This window comes from Petromyzon marinus, chromosome 39 (genome assembly GCF_048934315.1).
Source record: "Petromyzon marinus isolate PM22_M1 ecotype Great Lakes invasive population chromosome 39, UKy_Petmar_22M1.pri1.0, whole genome shotgun sequence".
NCBI lineage: Eukaryota > Metazoa > Chordata > Hyperoartia > Petromyzontiformes > Petromyzontidae > Petromyzon > Petromyzon marinus.
The window spans coordinates 1,466,130-1,480,793 of record NC_133705.1 but is presented as its reverse complement, the minus strand read 5'-3'; the positions used below and the strand labels follow the sequence as shown (position 1 = coordinate 1,480,793).

The 14,664-nt window shown below is 41.7% G+C and overlaps 1 long non-coding RNA gene across 1 annotated transcript in view; it reads left to right on the top strand.

Annotated features, from left to right (window-relative positions):
• The window catches only part of LOC142930451 (uncharacterized), a 198,208-nt gene extending 188,024 nt beyond the window's left edge, over positions 1-10,184 (top strand). The window contains exon 3 of the long non-coding RNA XR_012946385.1: positions 9,488-10,184. This is a non-coding gene — a long non-coding RNA (uncharacterized LOC142930451). The remainder of the gene's footprint in view (positions 1-9,487) is intronic.
• Positions 10,185-14,664: the final 4,480 nt, after the last annotated feature.

Genomic DNA, 14,664 nt, shown 5'->3' with positions numbered 1-14,664 from the left:
TGAAAGAAATAATCTGAAATTGTGTCAGGCAGACTTCATACACTGCAACACATACAAAAAAAACAGTTGGGAATAGTTTAATGATTAACGTTCACCTTGTTAGCTTACCGTTTCTATTTGAAACGAAATTATACATCAATAATCAGTCGCATGAAACGACAATGTAAGAAATATCCACATTAATATTAATTCTACCGTCAAGAATCCAAAAATCACAATATCCACGACATTGCAGTTTGATTTTCTGAAAACATATGCTAAAATTTGATGTTTGAAAGTATTTGTTACAACACGTTACCATATGCTGAGCTAAACCCCCAAACCCCTCATGCTCACGTAGTGAGTGAGACCCCCACACCCTTGAAAGCCTCGATAATAAACCCCATTAATACGCAAACAATCCTTAAACCACTCCTTTCAGGCTCACCAGTTAAAGCTAATGATGTGCAGGCTGACAACTGCTGAGATGAATTTTAGTTTCATCAACAGTAGTGGAAGCGTAAATTTAACAGGAGGCTAAATGATCTCACGCTTCTTTAGGCTCAGACAAGAAACACAGCCACCAATAAACACAGCTCTTCCAATATGAATGAAACGTGGTGCGTGATGACATAGACATCATGATGTCAAAGGTACCACCCACATGACTGTGACATCACAGACTGGAGACAACTACGTCATCAGCCAGGATCTGACCTGAAGAGCAGACCCCTTCCTAATGTTAAATGTAAGGTAACTCATTTTATTTCGGGCACAATTGTCCCAGTGATAAGAAAGTTAAGATTGTGTACATTTTCTTCGTAATCTAGATGACTTAAACAGGCTCGTTATCAACGTTTTGAATGGTTACACGGTTACGGTCTAAACAATGTTAGAAACAGCAAATCAAGATTAAAAGCAAGATTAAACAGCAATATATGAAGCTATATACCATGTAACGAATCTAATTGTCTCAATTAGATGACAGACCATCCAATTACCACAATATTATGAATATGTGAGCATAATTTGTGGTGAAAATGTAAAATAATACTTTTATATATGTCATCTTATGAAAAAACTATGGTAACATTTACAATATTATAGAAATGAAAGAAATAACCTTAAATTGTGTCAAGCAGACTTCATACACTGCAACACGTAAAAAATAAACAGTTGGAAATACTTTAATGATTAACGTTCACCTTGTTAGCTTACCGTTTCTATTTACATCGAAATTTTACAACAATTATCAGTCGCATAAAACAACAATGTAAGAAATATCCACATTAATATTAATTCTACCGTCATTAATACAAAAAACACAATATCCACGACATTGCAGTTTGAGTTTCTGATAACATATGCAAAAATGTGATGTTTGAAAGTACTTGTTACAACACGTCACCATAGGCTGAGCTAAACCCCCAAACCTCTCATGCTCACGTAGTGAGTGAGACCCCCACACCCTTGAAAGCCTCAATAATAAACCCCATTATCACGCAAACAATCCTTAAACCACCCCTTCTGGCTCACCAGTTAAAGCTAATGATGTGCAGGCTGACAACTGCAGAGATGAATTTTAGTTTCATCAACAGTAGTGGGGGCGTTAATTTAACAGGAGGCTAAATGATCTCACGCTTCTTTAGGCTCAGACAAGAAACACAGCCACCAATAAACACAGCTCTTCCAATATGAATGAAACGTGGTGCGTGATGACATAGACATCATGATGTCAAAGGTACCACCCACATGACTGTGACATCACAGACTGGAGACAACTACGTCATCAGCCAGGATCTGACATGAAGAGCAGACCCCTTCCTAATGTTAAATGTAATGTAACTCATTTTATTTCGGGCACAACTGTCCCAGTGATAAGAAAGTTACGATTGAGTACATTTTATTCGTAATCTAGATGACTTAAACAGGCTCGTTATCAACGTTTTGAATGGTTACACGGTTACAGTCTAAACAATGTTAGAAAGAGGAAATCAATATTCAAAGCAAGATTAAACATCAATATATGAAGCTATATACCACGTAACGAATCTAATTGTCTCAATTAGATGACAGACCATCCAATTACCACAATATTATGAATATTTGAGACTAATTTGTGGTGAAAATGTAAAATAATACTTTTATATATGCCATCTTATGAAAAAACTATTGTAACATTTACAATATTATAGAAATGAAAGAAATAATCTTAAATCGTGTCAAGCAGACTTCATACACTGCAACACATAAAAAATAAACAGTTGGGAATAGTTTAATGATTAACGTTCACCTTGTTAGCTTACCGTTTCTATTTGAAACGAAATTTTACATCAATAATCAGTCGCATAAAACGACAATGTAAGAAATATCCACATTTATACTAATTCTACCGTCAATAATAAAAAAAAACCACAATATCCACGACATTGCAGTTTGAGTTTCTGAAAACATATGCTAAAATTAGATGTTTAAATGTATTTGTTACAACACGTTCCATAAGCTGAGCTAATCCCCCAAACCCCTCATGCTCATGTTGTGAGTGAGACCCCCACACCCTTGAAAGCCTCAATAATAAACCCCATGAATACGCAAACAATCCTGAAACCACCCCTTTCACGCTCACAAGTTAAAGCTATTGATGTGCAGGCTTACAACTGCTGAGATGAATTTTAGTTTAATCAACAGTAGTGGAGGCTTTAATAACCACGAGGCTAAATTATCTCATGCTTCTTTGAAATGAGACAAGAAACACAGCCACCAATAAAAACAGCTCTTCCAATATGAATGACACGTAGTGCATGATGACATAGTCATCATGATGTTAAAGGTACCACCCACATGGCTGTGACATCACAGACTGGAGACAACTACGTCATCAGCCAGGATCTGACCTGAAGAGCAGACCCCTTCCTAATGTTAAATGTAATGTAACTCATTTTATATCGGGCACAATTGTCCCAGTGATAAGAAAGTTACGATTGTGTACATTTTCTTCGTAATCTAGATGACTTAAACAGGCTCGTTATCAACGTTTTGAATGGTTACACGGTTACGGTCTAAACAATGTTAGAAACAGGAAATCAAGATTCAAAGCAAGATTAAACAGCAATATATGAAGCTATATACCACGTAACGAATCTAATTGTCTCAATTAGATGACAGACCATCCAATTACCACAATATTATGAATATTTGAGGATAATTTCTGGTGAAAATGTAAAATAATACTTTTATATATGTCATCTTATGAAAAAACTATGGTAACATACACAATATTATAGAAATGACAGAAATAATCTTAAATCGTGTCAAGCAGACTTCATACACTGCAACACATAAAAAATAAACAGTTGGGAATACTTTAATGATTAACGTTCACCTTGTTAGCTTACCGCTTTTATTTAAAACGAAATTTTACACCAATAATCAGTCGCATAAAACGACAATGTAAGAAATATCCACATTCATTTTAATTCTACCGTCAATAATCCAAAAAACACAATATCCACGACATTGCAGTTTGAGTTTCTGAAAACATATGCTAAAATTTGATGTTTAAAAGTATTTGTTACAACACGTTCCATATGCTGAGCTAAACCCCCAAACCCCTCATGCTCATGTAGTGAGTGAGACTCCCACACCCTTGAAAGCCTCAATAAAAAACCCCATTAATACGCAAACAATCCTGAAACCACCCCTTTCAGTCTCACCAGTTAAAGCTAATGATATGCAGGCTTACAACTGCTGAGATGAATTTTAGTTTGATCAACAGTAGTGCAGGCTTTAATAACCACGAGGCTAAATTATCTCACGCTTCTTTGAAATGAGACAAGAAACACAGCCACCAATAAACACAGCTCTTCCTATATCAATGACACGTGGTGCATGATGACATAGTCATCATGATGTCAAAGGTACCACCCACATGGCTGTGACATCACAGACTGGAGACAACTACGTCATCAGCCAGGATCTGACCTGAAGAGCAGACCCCTTCCTAATGTTTAAATTTAATTTCGGGCACAATTGTCCCAGTGATGTGAAAATTCTGATTGTGTACATTGTATTCGTAATCTAGATGACTTAAACAGGCTCGTTATCAACGTTTTGAATGGTTACACGGTTTCGGTCTAAACAATGTTAGAAACAGGAAATCAAGATTCAAAGCAAGATTAAACAGCAATATATGAAGCGATATACCAAGTAACGAATCTAATTGTCTCAGTTAGATAGCAGACCATCCAATTACCACAATATTATGAATATTTGAGCCTACTTTGTGGTGAAAATGTAAAATAATACTTTTTTAAATGTCATCTTATGAAAAAACTATTGTAACATTTACAATATTATAGAAATGAAAGAAATAATCATAAATTGTGTCGAGCAGTGTTGTATATGTGGATGTGTGAAAATTGATGAAAAATAATTAAAATTTAATGAAATTCGAAATTTTCATAATTAATCCGAAATTATGCTAATTCGTGTAATTATGCGTGTAACTATGCTAATTAGAGAGGTAATCGTATTAATTTATACGAGTGGGTGTGGTTGTGTTAATGATAGCCTTTATGATAATCAGGCCCCGCCTCGTTGACGAGGTGGGGTTATCAATCAGGATAACGCAATCCGTTTAATGAGTGTGGATTGGTGTGTTTATATTTTAGGTTCCCATGTTCATATCGTTCGCTTTAGTTTAATGAGTGTGGATTGGTGTGTTTATAGTTTAGGTTCCCGAGTACATATCTCGTCGCAGGATACAGATTTTATGCAAAAATTTCAGGAAAGAATCACACGACCACTTCTGTATTAATCAATGTATTTCTAATTAAACCTTAACTATAATATGTATGTGACTCTCAATCTCGGAACTTCAACACGGTATCCACACGGTATCAAGACAGTATCATCAACGACTGTACGATTTCACTTTGATAACACATGGACCCCGCATAAAGCGATTGCTGTTAGTGAGAGAGAGTCAGGACATGCAAATGCTATGCTACACAAAAGCTTATACATTATAATATAAACGATCATTATGCTTAAAATGGTCAGCACATTATCACAGGCGATTGATTAACATGCAACGGTATTCATATAAAACGACAATCAAACAGTTATTATTTCCAAAGGCATAAATGTAACAACAGATCCACCGGACAGACTATAAGATTACCGAAATGGCTTAGTGCGAGGGTATGCGGCGGAACGTGTTATCTCACGGGAGATTAATTAATTAATTCGTGAACAAGATTGTATGATCAGAAAATCGGTTTAGCACGATTCCTCCCCGGGAGCGTAGCTTCGTGGCGAAGGTGCCAAGGGTTAATTCGTATTGATGGATCGGTTGGTAACTTATGCGATTAGAAGTACAGTCCAAAACAAAATATTAAAGAGGGAAATTATGAATATACTTATAAATGACGGACTGTTATCACACGAACGATGCTTCCACAGCCAGATGGTTCACGGACTTGAGTGTTCGCTTCTGGTTAAGGACCTGTGTATGTTTGAGTGATATGAATTGTTTTGAATAGTCAGTGTTTGGAATTAATTATTTGCGTTGCCATACGCTGAAGTTGGCATCGCTTGTAGGAGAAGTAGCCTCGCTCCCTTTAGAGCGGTGAGGTGTGTGGGAGTGCATCATACGTATCGCCGCCCTCCTCCACGCAGCAGCCAGCCTCTGTCCACGGGGGAGAGTTGCTTGATCGCTCTCAGTTCTGCTCAGTGGACACCTCTCTCCACTGCTGGATGAGCTGCGCGATCACGCTCGTGCTGGTTCGCTGACAGCAGTTTCTCTCCGCTGTTGGATGAGCTGCATTGGCACGCTCCCTCTCTCTGGGTGGAGAACTCGAACGTGCTCGTTGCTGGTTTGCTGAAAGCAGGTTTTTCTCCACTGCTGGATGACTCAAGTCGCACGTGCTCTTGCTCTGGTTTGCAGAAGCTCTTGCTTGGTGCGTCGGTCGCTCTGCAGCTGGACTCAATGTAGAATAATCTTTCAGCAATACTCTGTCTTTCAGCTCTTGGAAATCACACTAGGTGACGCCTCACTACCCTGCGAGTCTTGCCAACGTCAGTGGGTAGCGACGGGGCCACTTTGGCTTCTGCTCGCCGCCCCCTGCTCTGCAGCTCGCCGGCTGGCGACCTGTTGCTCTCGTTCCCGATTGGAACTGCTCCTGAGCCGGCCCACTGGTCGAACTCCCCGCGTTCCGACCTCCTCCGAGTCGAACTCCCCGAGTTCCGACCCCCCTGGTCGAACTCCCCGAGTTGCTCCTCCGAGTCGAACTGTCTCCCGAGAGTCGACCCACTGGTCGAACTCTGGTGAGTCGACCCCCCCTGGTCGAACTCCCTCGAGTTGAACTCCTCCGAGTCGAACTATCTCCCGAGAGTCGACCCCCCGGTCGAACTCTGGTGAGCCGACCCCCCCCCCCAGTCGAACTCTTCCGAGTTTCAATGCTCAGGACCCTCTTTTTATGCCCAAAAATCCCTTCACTCGGATCCTGCCCATAAGGCGGGGTTTCTTTCGATTTTTGCTGTGTCAGGATTTGTCCGTATGTATCTGTGTCCGTGTGTGTCCGTACGTGTGTCAGTGTGTGTCCTTGTGCATCACCCACGGTATATTCCGTTGTCATACTCCTACCATAAAACCCACAAGTAAAACAATCAAATGTTATAAATTGTCTCGAAGGCGCCTCTCTGTCTGGATGCACAACCTGGAGGGAGGGGCGATATTCCCTCCGACTTTCACCGACGCACAAAGAAATGGTTAAAAAGTTTTAAGTTAACATTTCATTTCATCAGAGTTCCACAGTTATGATTCTGTATTAATCCAAGGTCTGGGTCAGCTTCCCGTTGTGGTGTTTGACTCGTGTTTCCCCAAGCGTATACACACTCCTACCCCGCGCTGCAGGGATACAAAGACGGCCGGGATTTCCCTTTCTCTCCGACCCTGGGTTTAACATCACCCTTTGCTTACGTGGCAGTTTTGCTGTGCGCTTGCATTTCTTTTCCTCTCTACTCTTACTTTAACCCTGCTTATTATTTGTGTATGGGTGGATTTGAGCATTCATGTTGATTTAGGAAAACCTTATTGTTAGGCTTCGGGTCAAGTCGTATAGAAATTATTAAAATATGTAAATACATTTCATATTAAATTAATAGACGGGTGATGGTTACATTGACGTAGCTTGTGGCAGGGTTCAATTGAAGTGGGTGTGAAGATCAATAACTTTAGCCAACCCTGTCGTTAAATTCCGACTTTAAGTTACTTTAATAGTAATGCAGAACCAATTAGCTTTTTTGACTTAACTAGATCTAGGCTAACGCAACCTCCCAGTGACCCTGGCTTTGTGTTTACGTCAGCCCCTTTGCAATCCGCTGCGCTCTGCTCTCTATCTGCTCCCTCTGACCCTGGGAGGGCTCTGAACGTCAAAATCGTGTTAGTGGGTCAAGGTAAATATGACCTCCACATGCCATGCTGAGGCCTGGTTTGGTGTTTTTATTCATTATTAAAATTAAAAGAAACAATAGAAATATGTATCTATATGTATTGAAAAAATACTTGTTAATATTAAGATGGAAAGGGGGGCATATACAACACAGGGCACTCAGATTTCTAAACTCAAAATTCCACAGCCAGTCGACACGAGTCAACTTCTGTATGGCTAATCTTTATCTCTTGTGGCTCCCACGGCCATCTGAAGATTATGGTATGCTGCTGGTAGGGTCAGGAAAGTTGGTCACCCTTGGTATATATCTGTATATGCGTTGATGATTTTGTGCAATGTTCAGCTGCTCCGTCACGACAGGGGTCCCAGTCAGTTTGAGACTGCTAAATTAAGGTTCTCATGTGCTTTACAGATTTTGATACAAATTTCAGTCTTGAATTTCTCCCAACAGGTATGGACCCTGGGCAGGAGGATGTAGAGTATGTGGGTTTCATACGGCTATATGCTGTGGTTACATCCCACATGTGATCTCCGCTTTAAAGTCATGAAACTGGTTGTAGCCCATTTAAATTTTAATATACCCGTTTAACACGTAGGCTTTCGCGGCCAATATCATCCATAATATCGTTTTTTTTGGGTTAGATCGTTGAAATATAAATTTGTCGTTAAACCCGCCACCACCGACACAGCCAATTCGTAAGGTTTGTCACATAAACAGAACATTCCAATTCGTGAAGGGCTCACAAGTGACGTCATCACATCTATCCCTCCAAGGAATGAAACAAGAGGATTTCTCTACGAATTTGGCTGTCCACCTAATGATGATAGTTGTAATTACTGGCGAAACGTCATGCTCAGATTGTAAATGTTGTGGATTTTCTTTCCAACACTTCGGTTTGCTGTACTAGTAGCGGATTGGCATGTTCCGTTTACGTGACAACCTTACTAATTGGCTGTTAGGTGGTGGTAGGTTTAACGGCTCATTTATTTTTATGCGATCTAACCCAGAAAAAAACTATATTATAGATTTAATATACCCTTTTGTTGAAGGACAGCCTGGGTGACCAAAGTTTTATAGGAACGGCAATAATGTTTACTTGATTAAATTAGTTTTATCATGGAGCGGTGAAATCAGCTGTTGTTCAGATGTCAGTCTAATTAGTATTACATCGAAGAAATATGAGAGTCCTTTGTGTAATAGTCTATTAACCACTGATGATGGTAACATTGGTTTAAGGTTACATTTTAAGAAGAACTAGATTGACTTACATTTTATCTTGCATAAGTACACAAATTTATAAAACAATATATTTGATTAAAAAATGCATATATTTTCTTCTATTGCACACAGTTGTACCATTGATAACAGGGCACAGAGTTACAACTGACATCACCACATGTCACTCAAGTTCCCTAAGAGATCGATCTTGCATAACCAGTGTTCACATAATCAGTTATGTTTTCGCTAATTACCAATTACACTCAGCCGGGTTTGACAGACTTGTATGAATGTATGTTGAACTTCCTTTCCACCGTACATAGCCAACCGTGCTAAGCGGAGTTGCGGGAATCAAGCGCAGAACCTATCGTTAGGATCAATGCTGTTGTAATTTTTTTATGAGGATATCAATTGGTGGCTAAAATGAGATGTTCAAAGACTACAGCATGATAATCGGTACATAACATGAGTGTCGAATTATGTCTTAAGAATTACCCAGCCATTTGTACATAAAATTCAACGTTTCTGGGTGACTGTGTTCTTCATTGCAAGGCCCGCGGGCCGGTGGCAGTCCCTGGTGTCCTTTTTACTGCGACCCCTGACGTGCAGTCCCCGACAATACACACAAGTAAAAGCACCCCATCATGCTGTCAAACCCCCCAATGGTTTCAAATGTGAGATGGCTCTTTCACTGATAATGTCTTATTCGCGAAAGTGGCCCCCATCCGAAAATGAGTGAATATCACTGTTTTAGGTCAAGGATTGGCCAAATGAAGTAGGTATTATTTGCTTATGTTTTTAAATGTCCGTAATAAAACTATATTTAGGCCACCAGCTGAATGAGTGGCAGGAGGACCGGGTGACGTTCTTCTCACGGCAGCGACTGCAGCTTCAGCTGGACATGATAGAGAAGGACTACGGTGAACGGGAAACCCGCGAGCTCTGGTCTCGGCTTCAAGTTCGTAAGCTGTTTCACTCTCGCCCTTAACCCTTTCCTGTTCCGAGACGACTGCTCATTTCAGGATGGGTCTCGTTCACCACCGAATCTCGGAACCCGCAAGCGGTTCAGCGGTAATTTTATTTAGAGAGGCATAGCGCCGTTGTTTTTAAAGACATTGTACTCGCCGCAGAGCACCGTAGCGACAGGACAGCACTCTATTATAGCTGGTACCAAACTGTGCTACACACCTTCCCGCACGGCCTTGTGGGATCCTCGGTACCGATAAAGTTATTTAATATTTACTTCCTATTACGTTCCGATGACGTACACGAGATTCAGCGGTGAACGGGATGCACCCCGCAACTTGCAGTCATCTCGGAGCAGGAAAGAGTTAATACATGCAGCAGTGTAGCTCATCATGTGCACAGCCATATGGGAAACCCATTTGATCGCAGTGGGTTTTCGAGGTGACTTTAAAGGTAAAGTGGTGTTTCACACGCAGGCTTTCGCGACCAATATTATTCATGATAAAGTTTTTTTTGGCTTAGATCGTGTCAGTGTAAATGCGTCGTACACCCACATCCACCCAACACAGCCCATTAATAATGTTTCTGACATGAACAGAACGTGCCATTTATGTTATTGATTCAGCACTCTGGTGTGTTAGAGAGGAAACGCAGAACATTTTCAAACGAGTACGACCTTTCGCTGGTGATTACAACCAGCATCATCAAGCAATTGCCAGAAGCGTTCTGACCAAGTTGAGACCACAGCATTCCTGCCCTCAATTCGCAGGAACGTTTGTTGATAGATGGCTCACTGAATTTTGAACGGAGGACCTCAATGGCATTGGCTCGGTGCTCTGACATTTAAATTAACCTCGAGCCACTCAATTTCCTGCATTACGTTGAATTTGTGAAAATGTTGTTCATTGTTATGTTGTTCGTGCTGGAACAGCAGCATTGTAAGATTTTGAATGTTTGGTGTTGTTTGGGTACAGGATGTTCCAGGAGCTTTAGCTCCACGCTTCACTCATCCTACCACGCTCTCATCCCAAAGTCACAAGGCTTCGGCAAGAACCAGAAGCTCTAGCAACTCTTCCACTACCTGAACCACTGGAATCACTTTGAGACAGGATACCGAGGGTCATCCATCTCCACCATGCGCAGTCTCCTCAAGTGAATGAACGGTGCAGGAAATCGTGGGCTATGGTGTATGACTATAAAAATTCTTATCGGCCATGATATACATTGTTGAATAAAGGCCTTCGCTAAGCCACCACTCAATCTCACAAAACTAGTCCATTTACATGCTGTGCAATGCCCTAGGCATTCCACGTGAGTGTGACCGGGGGTCCCTTTGTTCCACATCCTGGCCGTGAACTCCACGCGAAAACTGGGTCAGTTAATGTCCGAATCAGAATCTTTAATTAGGCTGGACGAATCTGAGGAGCTATCCAGTCGGGGCGAGTCAGAAAATTACAACAACAAACAACAATACAAACAGATAGGAGGGCAAAGTAAAGGAACGCGAAGCAAATTTTGACTTAACTTTCGTGACTGCGGGAATTCATATTCTTGGTTCTTTCGGTAAAGTCACGTAAACAACAAACAATAAAATAAAGACCGCTTGTGTTGCGATTGAAACGTCCTGGGTTTTTTGCTTTTATTATTTTCAATAAATTTTTTATTTGTCATTTATTTATTTATTTATTTTTATTTAATTTGAATTTTATTTCTTGTTTTCTATTTACGTGACTTTATTTACGTGACTTTACCAAGAATATGATCGCTAAGCAAGTCAGGAAATAAAAAATATATAAGAGTTCAAATTGCATTAGTGCATCAATTCCTGCCAATTTTTTTTTATCACCAAATGCCATTTTGGGCAATGCAGCATAACAAAAACAATCCCAGATGTTTGGCTAGTACCAGTTACAGTGTATGTTTTCTTGTTGTTGTTGTTTTGCTATGGGAGTAAACCCATGCAGAGAAAGGGACCAGAATTAGGAAAGCGAAGCCAGGCAGTCCTTCAGAAGATGCCATGCACGGGCGTGACCACTGCACCACCCTGACGCCCAAACAAATGGAATTCAAATAATCTACAATACTGGCAAATAAACCCTATTAGTATCAACCGAATGTCTGGACAATCTGACCCCTCTACACAAGCAACAGCTGAGAGTCAACGCTGTGATGTTGTGCGATTGGTGCAAGCGACCCATCGTTGTGTTTTAATGTTGAGCGGTTAAACTTGCACTGTTGTGGGGTGAGGTCAAGGCCGATGACTGCTTCCAGCGGTGTCAAGATGAGCGTTTTGAAGAGGCTCGCGAAGGATGATACTTGGCAGTTGGGTGCAGTCTCCCTCCATTAACAACAGAGGGCAGAGGAGCGACGCTCACAACAATTGGCTGAGCACTGGGCGTATACAACGCATGAAGTCGGCAGCAAGTTTATCTCAGGGAGTTGACCCGCACACGACAACTGGGTCTGTCCCGCGTGTTCACGCTATAACGCGGTTGCCTTCATTTAGGGAACGCGCACCGCCATAAGGCGACTTGTGAGTGGTCGTCGCCAAACTACTTTTTTGAGCTGCGCGGTTGAGCGAGACGAGACGGTAACGCGGCGGCGTCCCCTCAAGTTGTTTGTAACCCAATTCTGACTGCGCTTGGACATTCATTACGGGGGAAATAGTTTTCGCTTAGCGCGGCACTTTTCAGGAACGCATCTACTGCGTTAAACGAGGACTCGCCGTACAGGTGCTGTGCACACTGTACTCGGAATCAAAATCCGAAGCGCTATCAAGCTCTCACTCACAGGTGTCCAGTAAGAGGCGGTGGGGGGGTCACCAAGTGACACGCAGCTTGACCGTGGAGTAGACCGCGAGGACGCCAACGTCGCCTAGGCAACGCCGCCCCCCTCTGGCTCTGCCTGCCTCGCTCTGTGCACGTGAGGTGTCAACCACGTGACGCGGGCCACTGCGCGCGTTGCGTCACCGCTCACCGTGGGGGGCCCCTCCGCTACGTCCACATCGTACAGTCGCACATTCATTAATAGTCACACTCTTAATCATGTTTATGGTCATCGTCATTAAAGGTGAGTTTAATAATAATACCACTACACAATGTGTGCATTAATATATACGGCATGAATAAAACGCACCTGTAAATATCCTAAGTAAGTTTGACCTGACATTATTGCACAACAATTGCCCAGCCACCGTGGGATGTTTATCCTCCAATGTGTATCTGGCTCTGACCTGACTTATATAAAAGTGCAGCTCTGCAATTGCTTGGTCACACCACCGCTGGTGAAAAGACTTTCATGAGAGCGAATTCTTTACGAGTATTTGGTCTACTTTTCCATATAACAATAGGTTTTACCCTTTCTGGCAATACAACAGGTGTCAAGATGTTAAAACACCAAACAGAATCCTCATTCAAGGAATCCTGTCTGCATTAACCACACGTACTTGTGGTGAACATGCAAACATGCTCTGATAATATATGCATTGTCTTTGAAACTGATTAGTCCACACCAGGAAGGTCCCATATTCTACTTTTCCACGTTGACCAGATGTGTTGGAAGAGCCGGCTGAAAGCCACACTTTGCTGCATCACACGTGACTTGCCGATCAGCTAACTGTGGTGTGCCCATTTAGCGACCTCTGGTCTGTGAGTTCAGTTTACTAACCATTAACAGCATGGCAGCTTTCTAATTGGCTTGTGTGACAATTAACCCATGTCATTATCTCTTGTACAGCCTGAAATAAGTTTTGGCGTCAGGGATGGAAATTATGACTCACCCACCTGCACCTGCCTTGTGCTCCCAGACACCTAAGGACCTTACTACCGCTGTGAGAAATTGACGGGCGTAGACTGCTGCATGGCGATGATGTATTCACGTCGTTCCTGCTGTTTTCCTCTTTTGCTAGGTGATGCAATTGGTGTGCCAACACCTCCAGATGCAGTTCCTGAAGGACGTGGGCATTCGGGACATGTTCGTTTTGCCTGTGATGAATGAGTTTGTCCAAACACACAGGGAAGTCAGCCTGTTCATCGAGGTGCGTTTCCCATGTTTATTTCACTCGATTGGTCGTCTGTTTGCAAGGTCATGCTCTGCCCAGAGGTCACCCACTGAGATTTTTTTTACCGTAACACTACCGTCACTTGGGTTTGGTGATCGATTCAACGGGGCAAAAATATTTGTAAGAAGCGTAAACATGGCAACGTGATCATTGTCAGACCACGGAGGACCTTCAGAATGCCGAGTATGATCTTTAAATTGATCCTGGACTCGTTCGGGGGATATTTGAACAATTTGAATATTGGGGCGATATCGTCTTGCTACGGGTCTGAGTGAGAAGTCTCCCAGCCGTTTTTTGAGTCCATAATCGAGATTTTTGGGTTAGAGCACGTAAACATGCACTCAATAATACACTAAATATGCACTATTTATTTATATATACAGTGAGGGAAAAAAGTATTTGATCCCCTGCTGATTTTGTACGTTTGCCCACTGACAAAGAAATTATCAGTCTATAATTTTAATGGTAGGTTTATTTGAACAGTGAGAGACAGAATAACAACAACAAAATCCAGAAAAAAAGCATGTCAAAAATGTTATATATTTGACCCCCTCCCAATCAGAAAGAAATTAGGTTAGCTTTACATTTGACTGACAGTGAATCAGCAGAAGAAGCAGTCATGTTGTTTATGTGATTCCAATCAGAAGGTGACATTTTTTGTGTTAACATTAAATGAGCTTGTAGGAGAGTCCTGTCTAAAGTATCGAGTTCAAATCGGAGTAGCCTTATCCTCTCTGAGATTTAAGATAGGCTGGCCTTAAACAGAATCTGTTTAGAATTCGGAGAAGATACAGCAGAAGAAATGAGTGTGAAAGCGATGGGTATTACCTTGTGATCGCGGCATCTTTTGAGGAAGGTCAGCGTCTCGATGAGCTGTGACTTCTTGTCCCGTTGTCTGTTAAAAGCTCTAACAGATAGGTGAAAGCCCTCCCCGTAGAGGTGATCAATTCTAGATTTAAAGCTTTCGTGACTGCAAGGATCCATAC